Below are 27,527 nucleotides of genomic sequence, written 5' to 3' on the forward strand. Positions count from 1 at the left end.
GGGCCATCAGACAATTGTGCCCAGTTAATCCGGCCCTTCCCCCAAAAAATCACACCTTCCCACCTCAGCTTAAAAGAAGTCAAGAGGACTCCTTACTCACAGACCTATTCACAAACCTGCGGTTTTGAAATCCTATGCAGCTACAGGAGCTTCCAATCGCAAGGAAGCAATTTTGCATTGTAGGCATAACTAACATGCAATAACGCCGCCAACAACAACCAAAACTAGGCTAATCATTGTCAACATGTAAATTAAATGTAACATTATTGTAAATCAAATTAAAATGTTCTCTTTTGCAAACATAGGCATAGTAACAGAATAATTTAATAATGTTACAAAGGTACTACATCAATCCGTATGTTTCATTGGGCTACTAGGCCATGTTTTGCCTTGATTCATTTAGGCTAGGCCTTTTTATTCAGGGGCCATATTCACAAAGGATTTTTAGGCTAAAAGTAGCTCCTAACTGGCGAATTTAGGAGCAACTCCTAAAAATAATGGGCGTGTCACTCCTAACTTTAGGACTCCTAATTTTTTCACAAAAAGTAATTCACGAAGCATTTTAGACCTAAAAGTAGCACCTAAGTCTGGGACAGCTTAAATCGAGAGGACTCCTAACTCACTAAGACCTATTCATAAACAGCTTTTTTGTGGCATTTTACGTTGCGATGTTTTGAAATAGCCTATGCGCAACAGCTTCCAATCGCGAGGGAACAATTTTGCATTCATAAAAGGGATGCAATAACGCCACCAACAACAACCAAAACTACTCATTGTTAACATGTAAATGAAATGTAACGTTTCATTGTGAATCAAATTAAAATGTTCTCCTCTTTGCAAACGTAGCCTAGGGATATGGTGACAGATTAATTGAATAATGTTGCAAAGGTAGGCTACTGCATCAATCCATAGGCCTATGTTTCATTAGGCTACTAAGCTATTTGTTTTGCCTTACTCTTTATTCATTTAGGCTAGGCCTTTTTATTCAGTTATTAATCATCTTCCGTCCTTCGCACTACTTGTGTAGCGCACGCATTCTCCGACCTGTCACCTGTCAGTCATCATCGGAAGAGAGGTGTTTGGAATTCCAGCGTTACAATCGTCAGCCAATCAAGGTGGTCACTTCAGTCAAGCTCGTGCATGAATAATGACGTCATCCATAACCACGAAGACTCAGTTTAGGAGTTGTCTGAAAGGCTTTGTGAATAACTTTTAAGAGAAAACTCCAATCTAAAATCTTTAAGTGCGATTTAGGAGTAGCCTACTCCTAGTAGTAAGATAAAAGCCTTTGTGAATAGCCTACGGCCCCAGTTATTCATCATCTTCCGTCCTTGTGTAGCGCACGCATTCTGAGACCTGTCACTCATCATAGTAAGGGAGGTGTTTGGAATCATGCCCGCGTTACAATCATCAGCCAATCAGCCAATCAAGGTGGTCACGCTTGTCCATTTACCCAAATTAATGGTCGAATATTACTGATGATCATTGTTATTTAAGAACATGCAGTGTGCATAGGGTACCAAAAACATCTTGCTCGTAAAAAGGCATCATAACGCACATTCTGGCGGGTCTGTTATTTACTGTAGGCTGCGCAAACCACATGCCTTTATTTTGGGCAAGCCTGCATTCATTCATTCATTCAACCTTTATTTATTCTCGGAGGGTCATTGAGGGAAGCCCTCATTTTCAATGAAGCCGAAATTACAGAAGCGAAGCAAAGCGCTCCACAAACAAGACAACATTCGAGGCCTTCTGTTGAAGAATTTTATATAAAGCCTGCGCTGACAGTAATCCTCCTGCCCCTGATAGGCCTACCACAGCTGTGGATAGTGTGGAATGTTCAAGTAATAACACAATCCAATGTGTGTCTCAATTGTCCCCCGCTGACCACCTCACACATTTCTCTAGATTTTGCAACGAACTTACATGACACAATGCCATAAAATATGCCAGTTTTAGGACACAGAATAATGTTTGTAATGATACCAGGTAGGCCAGGTATTGTCGAAGGTGCATGGTGAAGTGAAATTCTTACTTTGGAAAACAAACATTTGCCGATATCATCGCCGATCATCAGAATATTGCAACAGATTCTGTGTTCTGGACTGTAGGTAACTTGTTAAGCCAGTGGTTCTCAAACTTTTATTTCATTCCCCACTTTGATCAAGGGGCATGACTGATGATAGTGGAGATAACGTGTTATCCCGAGGCTTCAGCATCTTCGACGGTAGTCTATTAAAAATATAGGTTTTCGATGTATTGTTTTTAACGATCTCTATGCTACTCACAAAAATGTAGGCATGGGGACATGATGAAGTAGGTTATCCAACTGTCGTGTGTTAAATTATTGTGATTACGAGCCAGTGGTTTTCAAACATTATGCGTGACTCGGACATCTAACTAAATGCAACAGGCTCATATCGTCCTCGCATTCGCAAAATGAGGACCAGTGTTTTGTCAAATTGCAAATAGCTATTCGTTTTAACTATTTTTTTTATGATAGTAGCCTATACAAAAAGCACTTCATACTATCTTAATCTTGGAATATGGGAGGGAAGTGGCGCGTCTACAGTCAGCCAAATATGAATGTAATTCTGCGGCATAAAGCAGATGTAATTGTTTATTGTACAGAAAAATAAAAATGACATGTCAAGCAGTCAATTGACTACATTGCAGTCAAGAAGTAGGGCAAATTAATTTACGAAACCAAAACGTGGGTCATAGTTGTCTAAGCCTCTATTGCGTAGCCTGTTAAAAACGTCGCCAGATAGTATTAAATCGGCAACAACATTGTTTTCTGCAGAAGCCTACCCAAGGCTACAGATTAATTCTGAACAGTTATTTCTCTACTGGCTCAATTATCACACCACTGTTTTGATTTGCGTAGTTGCGTTAACCCCAACACTGACAATAATGTAGACAGCAAATTTCGATTTCGATTTTCGTGTAGTCAAGCCTTAAGCCATACCCAAGTAGCCTAAATCGAGGTAATGTTTAATTATGCATGATTTATTTTGTTATTGAATTCGTAGGCTGGGATTACTCTCGGCAACAATTATGTAAGGGACGGCAGGCAGAGCGACGTACAGTGGCAGAGCGACGCACAGTGGCTGAAAGTGGTACTAAAGCTTCACACAGCTTCACGCCGCGTAATGCACGAATGAAGTGGTCATTTGAAAGCGATGCCCACTGTACAAACATACTTTATTTGCACACACGAACACGAACGGCATCCAGCATGGTTGCAGCAACTGCAAACCACAAACGCATACGGGAAAATATAAGCCTTACTTTCAGGGTGGCCAACTGAAGGTTGAGGGAACACGGACATTCAGCAAACTTTTCATTGTGTCGGACAATAGCGCTTCCTGGTCTGGGGACGGAGAATAGACCCGACGGAAAGTCGCAAGGAACATTATAAGTTCGTGGAGTGTGACGTACTGCACAAGCAGAGGTCAAGTGTGCAGGACAAGAGGGGTGTTTGGGGACGTTCTGGTTATGTATGCTATGTATTAGGTTAGGAAATTAGATAATAGGATTGCCTTGTTATGAAACTGTGGCTTTTATGGTATGGAATGTATTATTGGATATTTATATAGAGAAGATGCATTTTGTTAATTGATTGATTGATTGTGCATTGGTTTAGTCGGCAGAGTTAAATTCTCTGGTGGGACTAGGGTTGAGAGCAGGAGGTAGAATGGTCTGAGGTGAGCAAGTGATTGCCCCTGCTTATAGGCCTAAAACTCGTTTTGTGATTTGCAGCAGTTTACCTTATAATTGAAGAGGGTGGTCAAAGTTAATTTTGATATGTTTTGAAAGTTTAGTGATTGATTTGAGATTTTTGTTTGGAGTTTGGTTTTTTATTTTATTTTCCGATTTTCTCCATACTGGTACAGTACATGCATGCAGCTGCTAAGGTGGAAATAAAACCTGGCTATTTTTGAGAAACATCACCACTGTCTCCTATTTCCATCACCGCAACGCCATCCCGATCACAGCTGCCCATGCATAACACATGGGGTATTGGTAAATTAAGTGTGTCTCAATGTACCCAAATGTAACAATGTAACACAAAAAAATGTTACCTTCCATGTATATTTTCACTGCGAGGTTTGATTGTGATGGGCTTATTTTTCCTTTCCTATTAGGGTGTATTTTGGGCATAATATGCGATTAGTATGTTGCTCATTTGCATATTCAAATTAATTTTCAAACAAACTTCTAATACAAAATGTTTTACTTTTTATATAGACTTTCATTGTGTAAAGTTTTATTGTGGTAGGAGTAAAGGAAAAAGATAAGCCTATGGGGGCCTATATTTGATTAGTGTACAGCTCATTTGCATATTCAAATTCATTTTCAAAGAAACTTTTCAAATTTACTTTTCATGGATACTTTCATTGTGTAAAGTTTTTTTTTTTTTTTTGATAGACGTAAAGGGAGAAAATAGTCCCATAAGGGTGTATTGTTGTCTGGCCTTATACTGGCACACATCTTGGATTGATGAGAAAACATATTTCCTCAACTAGAATTTCTTAGGACTTTTAGTATGTTGTTCTGGACACCTAATAGAAATGATCTATGCTGAAAAAAAATCTTTTACATTTAGTTCTATTTTTGGCTACAAAATGGGTTACTTTGCCTGGACTAATAGGTACCCGCCCACCAACATGTACGCTCATGAGAGCTCGTGCCCAACACGGACTTTCGTGCACGGAGCTGGTTCCAAATGCTCCATGCGTCGCTTTATGGCCACCTTACACCAAACAACTTTGACAAGATTTGGGAAAGATTGTAGTCTTTTAACTAATGCCCCCTATTCAAACTTTACTCGAAAGACTCTTTCCCAAATCTTGTCAAAGTTGTTTGGTGTAAGGAGGCCATTACTTGAAAAAGGCGTATGCTAACACGCCGAAGCTAAACTGCAAGCTCTTGACCCCCTGGTTGTAGCCTACTGGAGATTTACAACTGAATATGACTTCACAACAATACACAGAAAAACAACAACATCAATGACTTCGCTAAAATGCCGTTTGAGACACAATTGGCATATCCCATTCCCCAAACTATTGGTATGGACATGTAGGCCTACCTATGATCCATGCAAACATAAGCCCTTGCTGATCATAGGCTAGCGCCCGTATCCTATAGGTACCCGGTAGCGCGGTGAAGTTAGCTAGACGACTTCGCTTGATTCCATAACCTGACCTGTCAAAGGAGCAGGGCAACACGATAGGCCCTATATTACGTTACAATGGAGTTAAATTAAGAAATATGATTTATTCAGTAGCCTAGGCTTATAATTAATGTAGCCTAATGTTAGGTCTAGGCCTATCCTAAAGACCGTGGTAAAGTTGTTTTTATATTGGACGTTGGATATTCGACACATTTCGAAAAATCTATTAGCACTGACTATGAGGGTCGAGTGTGTGACAAACCAACTTTAATGTGTTTGAACAAAGTATTGCACAATAATATTACACAAAGCTTCTTTTGTCCAAAAACCCATGTTTTGATTTTATGAAATTTTTAGATTTCAATCTATTATGCGGCTTCACCTTTTGACTTATCCATACTAAAACACATCTCCTGAACTCGGCTTTCTGCCCTTTCTAGTACACAAAGCTCCTTTTTCCCTAAAACCTACTCTTTGATTTTATACAGTTTTTAATGTTAAATGTTTCAAATCTATTATGCGGCTTGCCCTTTTGACCTACCCATGTCAAAACTCATCTGGTGAACTCGGATTACTGCTCTATATAGTACACAAAGCTTCTTTTTCTCAAAAACCCATTCTTTGATTTTTATTATTATTTTTTTTTAAAATGCTTTAAATGCTTTAAATCTATTATGCGGCTTGACCTTTTCACCTACCCATGTCAAAAAACATGGAAGGATTATTGGTGCTTCACTCCCCTCCCTGAAGGACATTTACACCACCCATCTCACCCGCAAGGCGACCAAAATTGTGAGTGATGCAAGTCACCCCGCTCACAATCTGTTTGATCTACTGCCCTCTGGGAAGAGGTACAGAAGCCTGCGCTCCCGCACTACCAGACTCACCAACAGCTTCATACACCAAGCTGTAAGGATGCTGAACTCTCTCCCTCCTCTCCCCCCTCCACCCTCAGCTACATAACATCCTGGACATTGGACCCACAATGGCCGCCTGCACTACTCCACTTGCACACTTGCACACTTGTACACTTTACAACTTGTTGTTGTTGTCCTGAAAACACAACATTCTGCTGCTCTTACATAACTTGCACCACTATGCCACTTTCTTTCTTTCTTACTTAGGTCAAACAGAACTACCCAAGCCTTTTATTGGCCTGACTTTGCACTAGTATTTTATTGACTGTCTATGCACAATTTCAACCAAATTTTGCTGCTCTTATTTTTTCATTATTATATGTGCCCTCTTATTTACTTATTTACTTACTTTTTTGTTTACTTGAATGTTATGTTTGTCTGTGGACTTAAATTGGTAAAATATGTCTTGTCTTCACCGTGGGATAGTGAGAAACGTAATTTCGATCTCTTTGTATGTCTGGAACATGTGAAGAAATTGACAATAAAGCTGACTTTGACTTTGACTTTGACTGTTGCACTCAGCTAACTGCCCTTCATAGTGCACAAAGCTTCTTTTTTCTAAAAACTCACTCTTTGATTTTATATTAATATTTTACTATTCAAAAATGCTATAAATCTATTATGCGGCTTGACCTTTTGACCTACCCAAGTCAAAACGCATCTATTGCACTCAGGTACCTGCCCTACATAGTACACAAAGCTTATTTTTTTTTAAAAACTCATTCTTTGATTTTATATAAATTTTTTAATATTCAAAAATGCTATAAATCTATTATGCGACTTTCACTTTCAACCTACCCATGTTAAAACACATCTGTTACACTCAGCTAACTGCCCTTCATAATACACAAAGCTTCTTTTTTCCAAAAACTCCTTCTTTGATTTTATATAATCTTTTTACTGTAAAAAATGCTATACATTTATTATGTGCCTTCCCCTTTTGACCCACCCATCTCAAAACACATCTGCTGCACTCAGGTAACTGCCCTTCATAGTGCACAAAGCATCTTTTTTCCAAAAACTCACTCTTTGATTTTACATTAATTTTTTAATATTCAAAAATGCTATAAATCTATTATGCGACTTCCACTTTCGACCTAGCCATGTTAAAACACATCTATTGCACTCAGGTAACTGCTCTACATAGTACAGAAAGCTTAAGTAAAATAATTGTTTTACTGTAAAAAAAATTATATAAAATCAAAGGGTGAGTTTTTGGAAAAAAGAAGGTTTGTGTAATATGTAGGGCAGTTAGATGAGTGCAGCAGATGTGTTTTGAGATGGGTGGGTCAAAAGGGGATTGCACATAATAGATTTATAAAAACAAATTACAGTAAAAAAAAATATATAAAATCAAAGAGGGAGTTTTTGGAAAAAATAAGCTTTGTGTACTGTGTAGGGCAGTTACCTGAGTGCAATAGATGTGTTTTGACATGGGTAGGTCAAAAGGTCAAGACGCATAATAGATGTATTGCATTTTTGAATAGTAAAAAAATAATATAAAATCAAAGAGGGAGTTTTTGGAAAAAATAAGCTTTGTGTACTATGTAGGGCAGTTAGATGAGTGCAGCAGATGTGTTTTGAGATGGGTGGGTCAAAAGGGGAAGGCACATAATAAATGTATAACATTTTTTATAGTAAAAAATGTATATAAAATCAAAGAGGGAGTTTTGGAAAAAATAAGCTTTGTGTACTATGAAGGGCAGTTAGCTGAGTGTAACAGATGTGTTTTAACATGGGTAGGTCGAAAGTGGAAGTCACATAATAGATTTATAGCATTTTTGAATAGTAAAATATTAATATAAAATCAAAGAATGAGTTTTTGAAAAACAGAAGCTTTGTGTGCTATGTAGGGCAGTTAGCTGAGTGCAACAGATGTGTTTTGACAAGGGTAGGTCAAAAGGTCAAGCCGCATTATAGATTTAAAGCATTTAAAGCATTTTTTTACATTAAAAAATATTTATAAAATCAAAGAATGGGTTTTGGGGAAAAATAAGCTTTGTGTACTATATAGAGCAGTAATCCAAGTTCACCAGATGTGTTTTGACATGGGTAGGTCAAAAAGGTAAGCCGCATAATAGATTTGAAACATTTAACATTAAAAATTGTATAAAATCAAAGAGCAGGTTTTAAGGAAAAAGAAGCTTTGTGTCCTAGAAAGGGCAGTATGCCGAGTTCAGAAGATGTGTTTTAGTATGGGTAAGTCAAAAGGTGAAGCCGCATAATAGATTGAAATCTTTTATCAGCATAAAAAATTCATAAAATCAAAACATGGGTTTTTGGACAAAAGAAGCTTTGTGTAATATAGGCAGACCTTGTTTAAACACATTAAAGTTGGTTTGACACAAACTCAACCATCGTAGTCAGTGCTAAATAGATTTTTCGAATGTGTCGAATATCCAACGTCCAATATAAAACCAACTTTACCACGGTATCCTAAAGGCGAAAATCTCCGTCGACAACATTTCTTAAACAACGACGTTCTCATGCAACGAAATTCTAATTTGTTTATTCAAAATATTCCACATACCAAAATCACAAAGTGAATGACAACAGGAACATATTAAATAGTGGGTTTCTTACCTTAGGCTACAACTTGTGTGCCCTCGATGCAAGGCAAAGTTACAGATGCGGAGTTGGACTATTTACTTTTGCTTTTACCAAGCCCCTCCCCGAAGCGATATTTGATCGTAGCAAGGCGCAGGATATTCACCCCTTGCAAGTGACGTCACGTTTTGTTCGCGCCACAGCAAAATAGCCTAGTGGACGGCAAGAACACGAATCAAATCAATGGGTTGTAATGGGACATATCGCACAGCTAGGAGATTATAGTGAGATTTAACCGTAGTAATGCCCTTCCACGACTGTTGGCTTATTGTTTGGAATACAACAACATCCCATGTTCTTGCATAGATATATTTTGGTTTGTTTTCTTTGTGTTTCGGGAGTATTTCAACCACAATTGCATGCTTATCTCCTCAGTGTATGAAGCACAGCAGCGGTTGCTATAGCAACCATAGACTCTGAACAGGATGGCAGATAGCACTTAGGCAAAGTCTTTGGCAAGATCTGAATGTAAACAGATAATACCGTTTTTTTTTAATTTCCTATTTCTTTCAATTCTTTAACTTAAGACATGTAAGAAGTAAGTTTATTCGCTGGGCAACGTACAAACTGACGAGTTACATTAGCCCTAGCACTATAAGCTACGATAAACGTTAGCTAGAATAGCTTCTAAGTGTGGCAGCTAGTTATTATTTCATGTTCTGATATGACATTCTTAACGTTTTGACTATGTTACAACTGATAAAAGCAAGACAAATAAAGTAACCAAATTGCTTTGCAATATTTTAGTCCAGAAATACTTATGGGTGTTCATTTACCATAATGTTAATAGCCTAACGTAACGTTATCTCCCCTTGCTGTTACCACCAGTTTTAATAACTTTACATTTGCGATCATGACCCATTTCATCTAACAACACCACTGGCATCTTCTTTGACTATCAGACCCCAAACAGCAATACATTGAACTACAAAGATGTTATAGTAATGGTGTTCAGTTCATCATAATCTTTATGACATAATGTAATTTGCCATCCGTCTCCCATCTTTTTGCCGTCCAGCATGGAGCCGTCACGTGTCTGCAAGGGGTGAATAGCCTATTTTTCAAAGTGAGATGGACCACATTGTGAACAAAAGCCAAGATGATGAGATGAGGCTTCCAGATATCGCCAGATCTGCCCTCAGCTTCTTGCTATGTGGGAGCTCTTAGATTTTAAGCTTATGATAGGCCTACTTGCATTATATTTTACTTATTTCCCACTGATTGGGCCAATGGTTGAATACATGGAGCAACATGGGATATGTTGATATTTAATTAACCCATGAATGAACACGAGTTTACAGGTCAATGTATTGCCATGATCCAAACACACATGGTCAAATAGTTAGGACTTACATTAGACTTAGATTCAGTGCTCGAATTATCTTTTTGTCTTTAAGGGGGTCTCTCTATCTCATAAAAAAGTTGGCACATCCCACGCATAGCCTAACAAGGCGATACAATTAAATAGCCTAGGCGCGAGTGGCGCTTTTGCGCAGTAGGCTAAAGATGCACAGTAGGCCAAGGGTATAACTTGACACACACACACCACAGACAGAGTTTTTTCATAGAAATTGATTCATTTTCATTAATTTCAAGATATTATTGTTTGTAATAGTGCATATTTCATTTCAATTGCACAATACAAAGAAAGAGACTAAACGATTTAGTTTGAGTGCCATTCTCAATTTCACAACGTAACTCATATCATTTGAACCAGACCACCGTCTCAGATAGGCTATCCTCAGTGTCAAACACAATAATGCATGTAGTCTTTAACTTATACACAGGGAAAATGCACTAACTGGCAGAAATTAATCAAGCCATTGCAGCCAAACTATGTTCTAGTTTTATAGGCTAGTGTACACATAGGCCTAATGATAGCAACACCTGGGTGTTCAGTCGCCTCGTGTGTTGAACCGTGGAAATAAATAGACGAACAATTCTGGAATTTGCATTGAGATGTTGTCGGGTATTGAATATTCTGAGATTGCTAACAGGTGTTTCAAAATATCTGGGAACTTTCCGGACCTCTGAATGGCAGAGGATGGCTACACATCAGTTCACACAATCATTGAAGTAGGCTGCATTATGGGCCATAATGTATGGCTTTGTAGAAGAGGCGAAGCGCAAGTTCAACATCAAACAGGACTTTTTCAGCACATATCAAACCATAGGCTACCACAGCGTTTCTCAAACTGACCCACTACTGGGTCGCGGAGACATGCCAGGTGGAGCGCGAACTGACGTGAAAAACAGGAGTTTATTCTGTATATTCTGTTATAGCCTATCAGGAGTTTATTCTGTATATTCTGTTATATCTGTAGCCTGGGCCCAGGTAGCACCCGATGCGCAATGAACGCACTGTGCTATTCACAGGCAAGCGCTCGTGTCAAGGCAGCGACCTTATGAGATTTTGAACGTTGTTGTGAGAGTGGTGAATTTCATCAAAACCCGGCCCTTAAAAGCGCGTCTATTCTCCGCACTTTGCGAAGAGATGGTAGCTGACCAAAAGGCTGTACTGTTTCACAGCGAGGAAAGGTGGCTTTCCCGAGGTAAAGTGCTGTCGCGCGTGTTTGAGCTCCGAGTCGCCTCTTCTTGGAGGAAGAGCGCATGTTTGAATCTGCAAGCACGTTCACTAATGAACATTTCTTGACGAAGCTGGCCTATCTTAGCGATATATTTGATATATCTTAGCGACACATTTGAGTTAAATGTCCAGTTACAAGGCAAAGACAAGCACCTACCTCACCTAGCAAATAAGATTACTGCATTCACCAAAAAAACTTGAGTATGGGACAGGCGCCTCGATCGCGACTGTATTATGCCTTTGAGATTTCTGAGCGAAATCGCTGAAACGTCTGATTGGGAGCCACTCTTGTGATCCCATATATTAAACAGTAGGCCTACATCACATCCCTGCAAAGTTTATTTAAAAAATATTTTCCAACCAGCAGTGCTCAGTATGACTGGATTATGGATCCATTTAATGCAGCATGTTGGTATTTCATTGAATATATTGAATTCTGTAAAATGGCCTATGCTTCCTAATATGTTGCTGGAAAACAGAAATATGTGTGTTACAGTATGTATTCATTTATGATTATATCTGCAGCACCAGCTGATTTTAACTCTGTTGAAGAGGATATATTTAGAACTTGTCATTATTTCAATAAATTTGACAATTTTAAGCTTGACCTACCACTTTCTTAGAGCGATGAGGGACAGAAAAAGTTTGAGAACCACTGATCTAGTTTGTTAACTACCACAGTCACGAGTTGGGTCGCGATAGTCTGTCATTTTAAAAAAGTGGGTTCCCAGAAAAAAAGTTTGAGAAACACTGGGCTACCCCAATGAACGCCTATGTAAATAGACAAAACACTCACATCAAAGCAGGATGACTTCTTCGGACTTGCGAGTGCTGTCAAATCGATCGTATGCCTTTTGCTCATATAGTCTAGCCCTTTCGTGCCCGTGCCGAACATTTTTGTTGTCCATTTTTGGTGCTGGATGACCTCCTTACACAAAAAACCTTATTTCATGAGTATAATACATACCATCAATGGGATATACATACCATTGTAATCAGAAGGGTCAGTTCTATCAAATGATGTAAAATACATATGGTAATGTTGATATAGTAATGAACAGTCTTTGAAAATCCTCTCCAAATGTATACCGAAATTCGTTAAAATTGAATTTCATTCGCATAAAAATGAATTTTCATCATATTTCTATACGAGATAGAGAAAAATATAGAGTGTATGACATGTTCAGCAAGTTGTGGGCTATTTAACAAAAAAGACTGATTGGAATATCATTAACCTTTCAAAAGTTATGATAAATTAAGTGATAAGTGTAAAAAAATGCAGGAAACGGGATTTAGAATGTTGACAGAATTCACATTCTCTTTCTCACCAAAAACATAAAAGTATGCATAAAAACTAATAATGAAGTCAGACACAATGGTTTTGTTTGGTCCATAAGAATAAACCATTTATTTGTACAGTATATAAGCAAATGCTACAGTCAACAATAATGATATTGACCCCTTGCAAGTGACGTCACGTTTTGTTCGCGCCACAGCAAAATAGCCTAGTGGACGGCAAGAACACGAATCAAATCAAGTCAAAGTCAAAGTCAGCTTTATTGTCAATTTCTTCACATGTTCCAGACATACAAAGAGATCGAAATTACGTTTCTCACTATCCCACGGTGAAGACAAGACATATTTTTCCAATTTAAGTCCACAGACAAAACATAACATTCAAGTAAACAAAAAAGTAAGTAAATAAGTAAATAAGAGGGCACATATAATAATGAAAAAATAAGAGCAGCAAAATTTGGTTGAAATTGTGCATAGACAGTCAATAAAATACTAGTGCAAAGTCAGGCCAATAAAAGGCTTGGGTAGTTCTGTTTGACCTAAGTAATAAAGAAAGTGGCATAGTGGTGCAAGTTATGTAAGAGCAGCAGAAGTGTTGTGTCTTCAGGACAACAACACCAAGTTGTAAAGTGTACAAGTGTACAAGTGTGCAAGTGGAGTAGTGCAGGCGGCCATTGTGGGTCCATCAATGGGTTGTAATGGGACATATCGCACAGCTAGGAGATTATAGTGAGATTTAACCGTAGTAATGCCCTTCCACGACTGTTGGCTTATTGTTTGGAATACAACAACATCCCATGTTCTTGCATAGATATATTTTGGTTTGTTTTCTTTGTGTTTCGGGAGTATTTCAACCACAATTGCATGCTTATCTCCTCAGTGTATGAAGCACAGCAGCGGTTGATATAGCAACCATAGACTCTGAACAGGACGGCAGATAGCACTTAGGCAAAGTCTTTGGCAAGATCTGCCAACAGATCTGTAAACAGATAATACCGTTCAAGTTTTTTTATTTCCTATTTCTTTCAATTCTTTAACTTAAGACATGTAGGCCTAAGAAGTAAGTTTATTCACTGGGCAACGTACAAACTGACGAGTTACATTAGCCCTAGCACTATGAGCTATGATAAACGTTAGCTAGAATAGCTAGCTTCTAAGTGTGGCAGCTAAGTTATTATTTCATGTTCTGTTATGACATTCTTAACGTTTTGACTATGTTACAACTGATAAAAGCAAGACAAATAAAGTAACCAAATCGCTTTGCAATATTTTAGTCTAGAAATACTTATGGGTGTTCATTTACCATAATGTTAATTACAGTAGCCTAACGTTAGACCTAACGTTATCTCCACTTGCTGTTACCACCAGTTTTAATAACTTTACATTTGCGATCATGACCCATTTCATCTAACAACACCACTGGCATCTTTCCTTGACTATCAGACCCCAAACAGCAATACATTGAACTACAAAGATGTTATAGTAATGGTGTTCAGTTCATCATAATCGTTATGACATAATGTAATTTGCCGTCCGTCTCCTATCTTTTTGCCGTCCAGCATGGAGCCGTCACGTGACTTAAGTCACGTGTCGGTGAATATAAAAGAAAAACATGTACCTTACCAGTAATACAGGAAGTAAGTATACTGTATATTTATTGAAGATCAATTCTGAATAGAGACATAGAATACATTTGATTCAACAGATACAACTTCCTTATATAAATTAGTGTAATATGAAAATGATATACATCTATAAAATGTATTATTTATGAAAAGCTAGGAATACAATCAACTTCAACATCACTCAAAAATCAATGTGTCTAAACATTTGAAAGTGGATTACATAGAACAAGCCTGTTGAGAATAAACACATACACACATATACACACAAACTCACACACACACACACACACACACACACAGAGGAGGATAGGGAAAGGTGGGGTGGGGAACCTGAAGGTTAAACACAGAAGACCTATGACTCATAACGAAACGCATCCCCTTCTGTAGAATGCCAAATCTGACAGCAATTTTGTTTACCAAAAAAGCAGTCACCTACCGCTAAACTCCAGGCCATACAAGCTACTTTAGTGTTATTATGTATTGTTTTTATAACAAAGCCAACCATTTTTCTTTGGCTCCTGCTGTACAGGAATATGTACTTGATGAAAAGACGACAGAGTAGTAGTTGGAGCAGCTGAAGGCGAGGCTGAAATTTTGACGGAAATGCCTGCCAGCTGTTGTGATAGATTTTCGCCAAAGTCTTTCTGGCTGTAGCTACCAAACCTAGGTTCAACACCAGATTCTGCATTGCCAAACTTGAAATAATAAGAAACTACTGACAACAGCAATGTCAATGGAGAAAAAGTGTACACAATATGTATTTCTCATTTGGTCAACGCTCCCTGATCCCTTCAGAGACTTGGTTCCCCAGTAGCAATGGATATTAGGGAGGGAAGTGAAGTCCCATGTCAATGATCAATCCCAGAAAACTGTGAAACTCTTCTGGGGTCTCTTCGTCCCATGCCCCTGCACTGTGTGTTTGCATACGACGGCCTACTAACCACAACCTCCCACCCGTTCCGGTTGGTAAAACCACATATGCCTGGGACAACAACATAAAAATCAACATAACAAGTCTATTTCACAGTGTTTTAGTGGCAGTCTACACCACCCTACACACGCCACCTAAATCTATACCTTCTTCCTCCATCCTCACATGGTCTTCAACATTGTGAGCGCAAGCTCATCAGCAGTCAGCTACCTCTTCAGGCCTGCAAGGAGGTCTGTGTAGGTCTTGTCATCCTCCATCTGAAACAACAGTAAAATCATACAAATGTAATAATACATTTATTAATTAAAAAAAAACACAAAACTACAGATGTGTGCGTGTGTGCACATACATACACAAGAAGAGGTAGCCTAAACTATTGAAGCATTTTGAGTAACTCAAAAATATTTAGAAGTATGAAAAGTAATTTTATTACACATTGGTTTTATTACACATTGGATAGATATACATACATACATACATACATACATACATACATACATACATACATTCATACATACATAAGGTACATATATATGAATTATTGTGGGCTTAACTGTACAATTATATTAGAATAAAAAAAAAAACATGAATATTAAAGAGCAACACATTAGCACTGATACAGAAAGAATTTGTTAAAGAAATCCATGTTTAAGGTGCATCACAATGATTACTGTAGCAGGGCATGTTTTGTTGTAAAATTAACTGACCTGTGATCGCCTGCAGATCCTCCTCAATCTCTTGAATCTGAGCTGCTACTCCTACATGTTCATGCCTTATCAGTGAGGTCTGTATCTTATCTACTGACAAGGGGGCGTAAGATCTCTCAGATGGGGGCAGGTCTGTGGCCTAGGTCACATGGTTTCCAGGCAACAGGCCTGATGACGCTGTGGTTGAGAACACCAGAGAAACACAAATGTGGGCGTGAGATCTCTCAGATTGGGGCAGGTCTGACTTTGGTTGTGAATGCTGCTACTCCTACGTGTTCATACCTCATCTACTAGGAGGGGCCGTGAGATCACAGATGGGGGCAGGTCTGTGGCCTAGGTCACATGTTTCCACGCAACAGGCCTGATGACCTGTTGTTTAGAACACCAGAGAAACACAAATGTCTGTTTCTCTGTGAAGTACATTTTTGTTACATTTTGTAACTCAATATATAATAACTCCATATATTTTGTAGATAGTGATGCATAAGGGGTTAGACCTTTAAAATGACTTGTTTTGATTGTGATTTGTAGTTGATCTAACTTTGTAAATATTGTGGTTTCATGTCTGTGTGTGTGTGTGTGTGTGTGTGTGTGTGTGGTAAGAAGGTAAATGTAGTATTATGCATGTGTAAATGTTACTGTAGTGACAGAGGAAAACTGACTAAAAGCTCAGAAAACAATATCTCACTTTTACTAAAATAACTTTGGAACTTTTCACAGAGTGAAAAAACTGGCAGCAACTGAATACTGATCCCAGTCTGGATGACCATGTGACAGGGCCAAGATATGATGATGACCCTTGTGTGACCAGGTACACACAAAGATATATGACAACAAACATATACAGATATGTTTGTGTGTGTACACACAACACACATAGACACATGTACAGACAGCATGTCTCTCACCTCACACTGCTTCTGTTTCTAGAAAATTCTGAAACCACTGTAGTTAAACACTCTGTCACCTGACTCTGTGAGAAGACAGTGTTAAAAACATTCCCACATTTAGACATGTACATAAATCAGCTCTACTTCTCAAAAAAAGGGAGAACTGCATTACTTTCACTTGTGAACTGAATCAATAGATGACTTTTGGGTAATAGCACACATATACAACTGTACAAAATGATAGGGATGTTTTGAAAGTTATGGTTATGCAAGCACAGAGTGGAAGAACATTTTGCTTGCTTCTGCTTCAGCAAGACTGAAACTGTTGTGGTTAAGTGTTCCTCTAAGCTAGTAAAATGGAACTGAAGCCCTCATGCTTCTGATCACGTTCACTTTTCACCTCTAAACCAACATCATTATGTAGGTCTGGGCCCGTATTCACAAAGAATTTGAAGGCTAAAAGTAGGTCCTAACTGGCAAATTTAGGAGGAATATTGTGTATTGTAGCCGGGATGCAATAACGCCACCAACAACCAAAACTATAACTGCACGTTGCATAGATGTAACGTCTCATTGTAGCCTAAATCAAATTAAATTGTTTCTCCTCTTTGCGAATGTAGCCTATAGACGTGTCTGCATGCAGATTAATTTAAAACATGTTGCAAAGACACTGCATCAATCCGTAGTGTATTTCATTATGCTACTAGGCTATTTGCTTTGTCTTACTCTTTATTCATTTAGGCCATTTATTCATCATCGTGCATCCTTGTGTAGTGCACACATTCTCACCAGCAAAGACCTGTCACTCATCGTTGTAGGGGAGGTTTTTGGCCTCATTCCCGCATTATAATAATCAGCCAATCAAGGTGGTCACTTTAATCAAGCTCGTGCATAAGTAATGACATCAATCATAGCAACGAAGACTCACTCTTAGTTTAGTAGTTGTCAAAGGCTTTGTGAATAACTTTTAAGAGAAAACTCCTAGCTGAAATCTTTTAGGGCGATTTAGGAGTACTCCTAGTGGTAAGATAAAATGCTTTGTGAATACGGGCCCTGATCACGTACACTTTTCACTTCTAAACCAAAACCACCATCATTATGTAAGTCTGATCATGTGCACTTTTCACCTCTAACCCACCATCATTATGTAAGTCTGATCATGTGCACTTTTCACCTCTAACCCACCATCATTATGTAAGTCTGATCACGTGCATGTTAATGGGAACAATATATACCATTATAACTGATTGTCCTCACATTATAACTATGCACAAAGTTAAACTGGGGGGGGGGGGGGGGGGTAGGCATCAGGTTATAGCTATACACAGAATATAAGACCATGCGGCAGCAACTGAATACTGGTTCTGTTTTTGTTTGTCTGGCCCTTTAATGGACTTGTATATTGGATATATGGATATTCTCACACCATCTGTTACAAATTCTGATTGCATTGCGAACAGAGCAATGACACTGAGCTGCAAACCGTGTTACAACCTTTACTTGTGATGGGGACAAGACCGCCTATGCCGAGTCCGAGTCAAGGCTTTTAACTCATTGAAGCTGTTTTCGTAAGCTTTGTCCTAGAGTGCCAGCAATCTAGACCATTGTTGATGATTTTTGTACAGCCACAGCATATGAACACATACAATGGCTCGTTTGAAAGGTGAGACTTTAAGCTCTTAGTGGGTGCAAACCGTGTATTTCTACACGCTGCTGTTCCTGAGAAATCGAAAGCTAAACAGTGGCTAGTTTTCATCAAAATCGCTGTTTTTTTTTCTAGAAATGGAGATATAACGTCTTTCATGAAATATGAAGTGTTGCCTGTAGTTTCCGGAAAGTGACCTAGCAAGACCTGGCGAGACTGCCACCTAGTGATAGACCCACGAAAATGGCCTGGTTTTGAGCCGACGTGCATGTGTCACTGATTCGACCCAAAGCGGCAACAGAGTTGTCCAGATAAAATGTCCAGATTGTGCGTTTTCATGAGTTTTCGATCGTCATATATTTAATTTCCATTCATCACAGAGTTCCCAAAATCACATATAAGGTATGTTAGAGTGTCTAGTTTCGTAATTTAAAAAAAAAGCTAAAAACGTAATATTACGTTTTTGGCACTCAATGAGTTAAGTGTCAAGACCGAGTCGAGACCTAGTCCGTTGGTTTTCAAATACAGTCGAGTCTGAGTCAAAACCGACCAACATTTTGACAATACACTAGAATTCAGTATATTTTAAAATGTTATTCCCCCATAACACACACAAATATGACATGAACACAATTGCACTGTGTAATGCAGTTAATGACTAAGATAGTGACTCTTTTACATCCCCCTCCCCTTCCACAAATACACACACATAGTCACACTATGTCACACTGCTGTTAATAACTATGTTCTATGTATGTGTTATTAACAACCCCCTCCCCCAAGTCCCCAAAACATGAACATATTTTAAACACACAGTTCTTAACATATGAACGGCATGCAGTTACAGTTACATACAAGAGCAAACTGCCTGAGGTGGGACCGATGTGGTTTCATAAAATCCACCTCTGCTAAAAACAAGTGCAACGGGCACCAAAGACGCCGGCAGTTTCATGGCCAGCATGCGGATTTGAGGGAGACAGGCCTTGGTGTTTGCCCCAAAGTGCATTCTCAATGTCCCCATTACTGGCCACTAAACCATTTCCTCAAGTTCACCACAACCCAACACCCTTTTGCAACCAAACCATTTAGCACCCCACATCCCCTGAACTCACACAGACACACACTCTTCATTTAGCACCCCACATCCCCTGGACCCCACATCCCCTGAACTCACACAGACACACACTCTTCATTTAGCACCCCACATCCCCTGGACCCCACATCCCCAGCACCCCACATCCCCTGGACCCCACATCCCCTGGACCCCACATCCCCAGCACCCACATCCCCTGGACCCCACATCCCCAGCACCCCACATCCCCTGGACCCCACATCCCCAGCACCCCACATCCCCTGGACCCCACATCCCCAGCACCCCACATCCCCTGGACCCCACATCCCCTGAACTCACACAGACACACACTCTTTACTTTACTCTTCCCCGTCAAGAATTTCGTAGATGCACTTTAGAAAAATCAGAGATGAGAGCAAGCTGTGCCTGAGACGGGACCGATGTGCTCTCATAATGAATCCACCTTGACTAAAAACACGTTCAACGGCAAAATGCCCCATTGACATCAATATGTTTTATATAGAGTTACCACAGTGCCACCTGTGGTTGTATAGAGTAACCTGTGGTAGCTCTATACAAAACATATTGATCTCAATGGTGCATTTTGCCCATGTTCAGGGTGGAAAGTGAAAAAGAAAGATTTGCATAAAACAAGTCAAATTGGTGTTTTTAAAAAGAAAGGATCATGGAGAATTAAGAAAAAAATATTTAAAAAATCTTTGCATATTCCCACAAGGTGTTTTGGTGCTCTGAAAATGAGAACCAAAATGATTTTTCAGACTTGTAAGGTTTGCTGAAGGGATTTATTTTCTGTTCATTGCTTTTTGTGAGAGTGTTTCTACTTATGTCAGTAAGGAAAATAAATCAAGAGCCTATGTTGAGTACAAATATGTCTTCTGAAGGCCTAAACAGAGCCCAGCCAAAAACTCCAATAAATTTTGTATCAACTTTGAGGGACAGCTATGACCATGCAGGATTATCCAGACCAAACGTGACGATTTTGCTACATATTATTCCTATTTATGTACCAGAATGCAAAATTTGAGCCTCCTACATGGTTTAGTTCTTGCGCTGTGGGCTTGTGAACTTTGACAAAAAAAAGAGGCCGAACAAAATCAACACCCCCCTCCCCCTGTAAAACTGTCTGTATCTTGGAAAGTATTGATCTTACATAAGAGTAATTTTACAGTGTGTCTCCTGGGTAACATAGGTACACCTGGTATTTTTTTCAGAATATTTTGAGACCTAAGTGCGTGGGCCCTGGTTGAATTGACGTGGAATGACCCACCTGTAGCTACCTAGCCAGCCCACAACTCATTTCACTGCAGAGCAAATTATCAGCCTATGTCTACATACTGCTGAATGTTGTAACAAAGGCTTTATGTAACAATATTAATGATTAACAACTAAACAAGATGCAGATGTTGTACTGTAGATGTTGACTAATTTTAATCAACAAACTGTGTGTGGACATTAGAGGAAGCAGAGTACCTCTTGTTGTCTTACACACAAGCACTAAAATAACCTCCCTATGTAGCCTAATATTTAATTCAAGTAATATTCAACTCAACACTAGCCTGGGTTTACCCATGCTGCCTTTACGCGCGCAATGTTATTCACTCCGACATGACACTGAGTGCCCTCATCAAGACAACTATAGACAGGTCATCTGCTGGAAAAATTAGGCCTATTTTTTGGTCAAAGTTTTCTCCATGGATTCCTGGTCAGAACCCCTATTGGAACAGATTAAAACTTGGGACGTGTTGAATTTTGTCCAAAAATCCAATATGGCTGCCGTATTACAAAGTGGCACATTTTTACCCACTTTTTGCTATGCTATGGGGACAAGAAGGGGCAGCCGTGGCCTACTGGTTAGCGCTTCGGACTTGTAACCGGAGGGTTGCCGTTTCGAACCCTGACCAGTAGGCATGGCTGAAGTGCCATTGAGCAAGGCACCTAGCCTATCCCTGCTCCCCGAGCACCGCTGTTGTTGCAGGCAGCTCACTGTGCCGGGATTAGTGTGTGCTTCACCTCACTGTGTGTTCACTGTGTGCTGAGTGTGTTTCACTAATTCACGGATTGGGATAAATGCAGAGACCAAATTTCCCTCACGGGATCAGTAGAGTATACTAATACTTACTTAATTAAGTATTGTGATCTGAATAATATTGAGACTGCGCCTTCGGAGCGGACATGGAGAACCAGATACGGGACGCGGTGATGGCGAGATGCTCTTCAAGCCACGTACGTCGAAAGCTACTGGAGGAGGGCCACAATCTTGCTCTGGAGCGGGCTATCGAGGTGTGTGAGCTGTGTGAGAGAGTGGAGCAACAAATGTCTCTGCCACAAGATGGAGCTGCTGCAACAGTCAACTGCATCGGGCCAAAAGGTGGGAACGCTAAATTCGAAAAAAAAACAACAGACACCACGTAAGTCAGAACAACGTTGTTACAGATGCGGAAATTCAGGTCTCTTTGGCAAGGACGCTAGCTGTCCCGATAGGGGAAAAAAGTGCCATAAATGTGACGGCAAGGATCACTTTTCCAAAATGTGTAAGACCAACAAACAGTCAGTCAACAATGTCACAGCCGAAGCTGAGTACGCCTTCAAGGGCAGCACACCGCAGAACAGCTTGAGTGTGTGCCTGGGGGGAGTGCATCTAAGCACGTTGATTGACTCTGGGGCCACCTGTAACATAGTGGACGAGGGCACATGGGAGAAATTAAAACAGCAGAACATCCAATGCCAGTCGTATGTAGCAGGAGCAGAAAAGAAGTTGTATGCCTACTCCTCTACCCAACCGCTGCCGGTGAAGGGGGCATTTAAATGCGAGGTGACCATCGGAAAGGCGAGTGAGCAAGCTGAATTCATAGTCATACAGGGACATGGAGAGTCACTGTTGGGCAGGGAAACCGCCACGAAATTGGGAATCTTACGAATTGGCACAGACATAGCCGCAGTGCAGGACCTGAAACAGTCCTTGATCACAGTACCCAAACGTCTTCCAGGGCGTAGGGAAGTTGAACACCAAACAGGTCAGTCTCTACGTAAACCCCGACGCGCAGCCAGTAGCGCAGCCCTTACGGCGCATTCCATTGAGGGGGCCTGTGGAGAGAAAAATCAAAGAGCTGTTAGACATGGACATTATAGAGGAAGTTAGCGGACCGACCCCATGGGTCAACCCAGTAGTGGTGGTGCCAAAAACGAAATTGGAGAAAAGGCTGTGTTTAGACATGCGCATGGCCAACCAAGCAATCGTGCGGGAGCGCCACCCCCAAGAGAGGTGGAGGAAGCCTCAAGGACCGATCCGGAGCTGATAGAGGTGAGAGATGCATTATTCCATTCCATAACCACTCATTTCATGTATAGCGCCACCTAGTTAAAAACAAAAAAGTAAAAATGAGCTGTCTTTTTCCACTTTTGAATTAAGTTCAAGCAGAGTGATATCAGAGATTTGAATCAGCTCACTAGAAGAACATATGCACATGCATACAAACATGGTTTCTCTCTCTCTTTCTCTCTCTCTCACTCACTCGCTCGCATGCACGCACACACACACACACACACACACACACACACACAGAGTGCAGTAGTTTGTTACACCACACCTAACTGTAACTGCTGCTCTAACCACAAGTTTTTTTCCTTTTTTTTCAGGAAGTCGCAACCCTACTTTGGGCCTCTCAGCGTTGGCGGAGTGAGGGGGTGGCTTCGGGGGCTTAAGGCCCGAATCTTTTTTTTGTATGTGTTTTCAATTTCCAACGATTCTAATTTCTAATTTAACTTCTCCTCAGTTTCTCTATAAATGTTACAAAATGTACTATTACTGAGCAAATATCCCTTATTTTCAAAGGCCAATAATGACAGATAATCTGATTTCCCACACGATGAGTTTAGGCAATGCCAGAGCCGTGTTGAGATGTAGCGGTTTACGTCATAAACCTGGCAGGAAAGTTCAGAGTGGCTACTGGAGAGTTTACAGCAAGCCGGTAAGAAAAACTATTGTCAAGACATTAGGCAATTAGGCTGTACCCCGGAATACAAAAATAAACTTCAGAAAGACAGAAAGTTTGTTGTACTGTATTCATAGAGTCTCAATGACCGAATCAGTAGATTTACCTGTTGTCAGTTGAGTTTGTTCATTTATTGTAGGCTAGTAGCCTAGGCAAATATAAAAACAGAGATGTAACGTGGCTACCGGCGGGATTTTGAACTTGCATGTTTCATGCATTTTAGGGCAAAAAAATACCTTCCTGACATCAGCAGGTGTTATCCAACACCCCACTTCTCCACTCAGGTCCAGATTACGAGTCGAGCATGAGCCCAGCACAACCAATGTTAATTATTGGCACAGCAGTCAACCAATCAGCAAGATAACTAGCTACGGTAACTAGGCCTACAGCAAAATAAAATATAGCCTAGGCCTACTGAGTACAGGGCCTACATTTCAGCGCATGATTGCGGGTAGGCTATAGCGCATGAGTTATTCAAGTCCTGCAACTCTAGCCATCATAATGTGAGAAATTCCTGCACACATTTTACAGTGCTGTCTACGTTAATCTATTAATGGAGCGGCGTGAATGCGGGACCGGACGGACCAACTTCTGACTTGAATCGAACGTAACCCCATGCAGAGTCAGACACACACACACACACACACACACGCAGAGAACCACTCTGCAAGTGCGTTCTTTCTCTAGATCTCTCCATTTGAGGAAAGTAATCAATTGCGGACGTGCACAGACAGCTACAGACACAGAGCGCATAGTAGGCTTAGGTTAGGCTACTTTCACTTTCTAGAGTGCGCATTCATTATGTAAAAGATGCTTCATACCAAAACAACGATCAAACATTATCAAATGTATCATGGCATGTTCTCACAAAGACTTACTCCAATTAGAAAATCGAAACCAAAATCATGTAAGTGTAAGTGTTGTTCTCTCATTGACGCCTGTAGGCCTATAAGGAAAATGCGATTTCAGTTTGTAAAATGTATCCCCCCAACTGAATTAATCCCCCTATGTGAAGCACTGAAGGGGGGAATTCCCCCCCATTTTGAAAAATGAATTTTAAGCCCTGGATTAAATTTAGCTTCATGTGTTCCACTGAACATTATAATAAGTGGGTTCACAATGTGTGGGGCTGTGCTAAACCTGACCATAAGGCTACTTTGGCCAGAGTTCAAAGTAAAATGTATTGAGACAAGGTAGCGTCCCATCAGGGTTATCTCAGCATAGTATACAAGCCATAATATACAAACCATAACTCATAGAAAACGCTTAATTAACTAACTAAGTGCATGCTGATCAGATAGGCTATGCCTATAGATCCCTCTTGAAAGTGCCAGTCAGATATAGCCTACCTTGAGTCTCACATTTTTAAAGTTTCAATGTGTCCATTAGTTTACACAGAATTCACTAGAAGTCATTATTTAAGGGGCTATTTTTCAAAATGCTCTGCTGGGGGGGCATGCCCCCGGACCTCCCTAGCCTTCCTGTGTGTGACACTGGGGTAAGCCCCCAATGTTTACAATGTCTGGCTCCGCCCCTGTTACAGGTCATAAGTACGTGATCAAATGCACAAACCCGCCTACAGAATGATGGTGGTTTACAGGTCATAAGTATACGTGATCAAATGCACAAACCCGCCTAGCTTAAAGGTTAAAAGTGATCAGGATGTTGGTGGTCATAAGTGTACGTGATCAGAAACACAAGGGCTTGTGTGAACAGTCACGCCACATCAGCTTAGAGACACAGAACGCTTAACCACAACAGTTTCGGTCTTTCTAAAGAAGTAGCATGATGTTTCTGTGTACGTGTTCAAGCGTGGGGGAGTTCCAGCAATAGATTTTCACAAGTTGGGATGATGGGCTTAATTGTATTTTTATGTTAAAAAAGTACCTACACTCTTAAAAATGCTGGGTTGGAAACAACCCAAATTGGGTTATTCCTAGCCCAGGTACCTGGGTCACTATTGGACCGACCTCATGTTGGGTTAAAATAACATGATCCATTGGGTTGGTGACTTTAACTCTAAATTGGGTTACCTTTATCAAACCAACTATGGGTCATTCTTACTAACATGATGGGTCAAAATAACCCAGAAAAATGGATATGACCTACCAGCCCATTACTGGTTCATATTTACCTCTCTGTTGGGTTATATATTTGACCCACTATTGGGTGTTCTGTTTTTTTGCTTATGGATTTCCAAAAACATATTTCTTTACTTTATTTTACTTATGTACATCAAGGTGAAATAGGGCTGAAAAAATCAGCTGAAATAGACATAGGAGAATACATTATATTAATTTTTATATTTTTTATTGATTGCCACAAATGGGCTACAGTACAAAAGTAAAAAACACTGTTTCATTTCATTCAAACACTGTTTCATTTCATTTTGAACAACAATTTTACTAAAATCTAAAAAACATTTTACAAAAAACTAAAAAAAAAAAAAAAAACAATTAACTAGCAATGCTCATAATACAGTAGTGTAGTGACAACAGTAGAGAGAACTTGTCCAAAATACCTGTGCATCCTGCAGGAGCTGATCTGGGAAATCTTTGACCTGTGGAAAACAGAAAAAATATAGGTGTTAACAAAAATACAATGGATGAAATGTGTCTTGTCCGAAACAGGCAGCCAGCTACTCTAGTGACTACCCTCTCTCAGCCTCTAGCCTACCATAACACAGAGTAAAAAGTATAGACACATGAAACACATCATACACTAAAATATGTCTTACTTTGAGGGATCCTGTGTGGAAGGTCTGGACGGGACAGATGGGACACTTGAAACACAAAGATTAAAAAGGTTAAAACAAAGATTAATGATTCTTTTAGGTAATCAGTGTCAGATCATATCGGATTCAGTCAGAATGACGTATGAATGAGGGCAGCCTTTTTGGACTCTGCACAGCCTAGCCTATGAGAGAGAGAGAGAGAGAGCGAAACTACAATGAGTTTACTTATGTGTTATCCTAAGTTAGCCAGTTGGCCTACAGTATGCAAGTTAGCAGCTAACGTTAGCAGCTAACATAACCAAATAGCTTGAAAAATAGCTTGTGTAGCAACGTTAACGTCACCGTTAATGTTAACCTTAATATAACGTTACTATCTTCAAAAATTTAGCCTACACCGGATTAGTCTATGCATTCTACTAAATATCATATCATATATCATCATATAAATTGTGGCATAAGGATTTTACACAAATTCAACATACCTTCGAGCTTTCACTGCCGGCTTGTCGCTTGATGTGGAGGACCAACGGTTGCAATCAAATATTCTAGAACACTGTTCCAGGGGTATAAGACTGTTGTCTTCATGTCTTTGCGATTGTCAATCCAACTGGTAGACTATATTATAATGACCAATGACTGGGTTAAAATTACCCAGGCACTGGGTGCATTACATGATTTTTTGTGCTCTCAGCCACTAACCCAGCACCTGGGTCTTAACAATAACCCAGCATGGGTTATGATAACCCAATAAAAAGTAAAAATGTCATTAACCCAGTGCTTTAGTTAAAATAATAACCCAGCACTTTTAAGAGTGTAAAGTCATTAATAGATGTGAGCAGTATTAGTCTGAATTTCTTCAAATGTAAATGTATTTGATGGCAATTTAGGGGCGGAAAGATTTATGTGATCTGATGCAGAAGCATACCTACAGAATTATGGTGGTTTAGAGGTCATAATTATATGTGATGAAATGCACAAACACTCCTACAGAATGATGGTGGTTTACAGGTCATTGGCGGAGCGAGGGGGTGGCTTCAGGGGCTCAAGCCCCGAATCTTTTTTTAAGAGCCCTGAATCTTTTTTTTTTTGTATGTGTTTTCAATTTCCAACGATTCTAATTTCTAATTTAACTTCCCCTCGGTTTCTCTATAAATGTTACAAAATGTAGGCTACTATTAATGAGCAAATATCCCTTATTTTCAAAGCCCAATATTGACAGATAATCTGATTTCCCACACGATTTTAGGCAATGCCAGGGCCGAGATGTAGCGGTTTACGTCATAAACCTGGCAGGAAAGTTCAGAGCGGTGCAGTCGGTTTAAACAGC

General features: G+C 39.8%; 1 protein-coding gene and 1 long non-coding RNA gene across 2 annotated transcripts in view; both read right to left on the minus strand.

Moving 5' to 3' along the window:
- Positions 1-27,527, minus strand: part of LOC121718954 (interferon-induced protein 44-like) — a 163,054-nt gene that overhangs the window by 30,551 nt on the left and 104,976 nt on the right. The gene's annotated exons all lie outside the window — the stretch shown is intronic.
- LOC121719024 lies at positions 25,760-26,397 on the minus strand. The gene is made up of 2 exons (XR_006034077.1): positions 26,204-26,397; positions 25,760-26,026 (listed from the first exon to the last, which is right to left on the minus strand). It is a non-coding gene; the product is annotated as an uncharacterized LOC121719024 (long non-coding RNA).

This window comes from Alosa sapidissima, chromosome 9 (genome assembly GCF_018492685.1).
Source record: "Alosa sapidissima isolate fAloSap1 chromosome 9, fAloSap1.pri, whole genome shotgun sequence".
Taxonomy (NCBI): Eukaryota; Metazoa; Chordata; class Actinopteri; order Clupeiformes; family Clupeidae; genus Alosa; species Alosa sapidissima.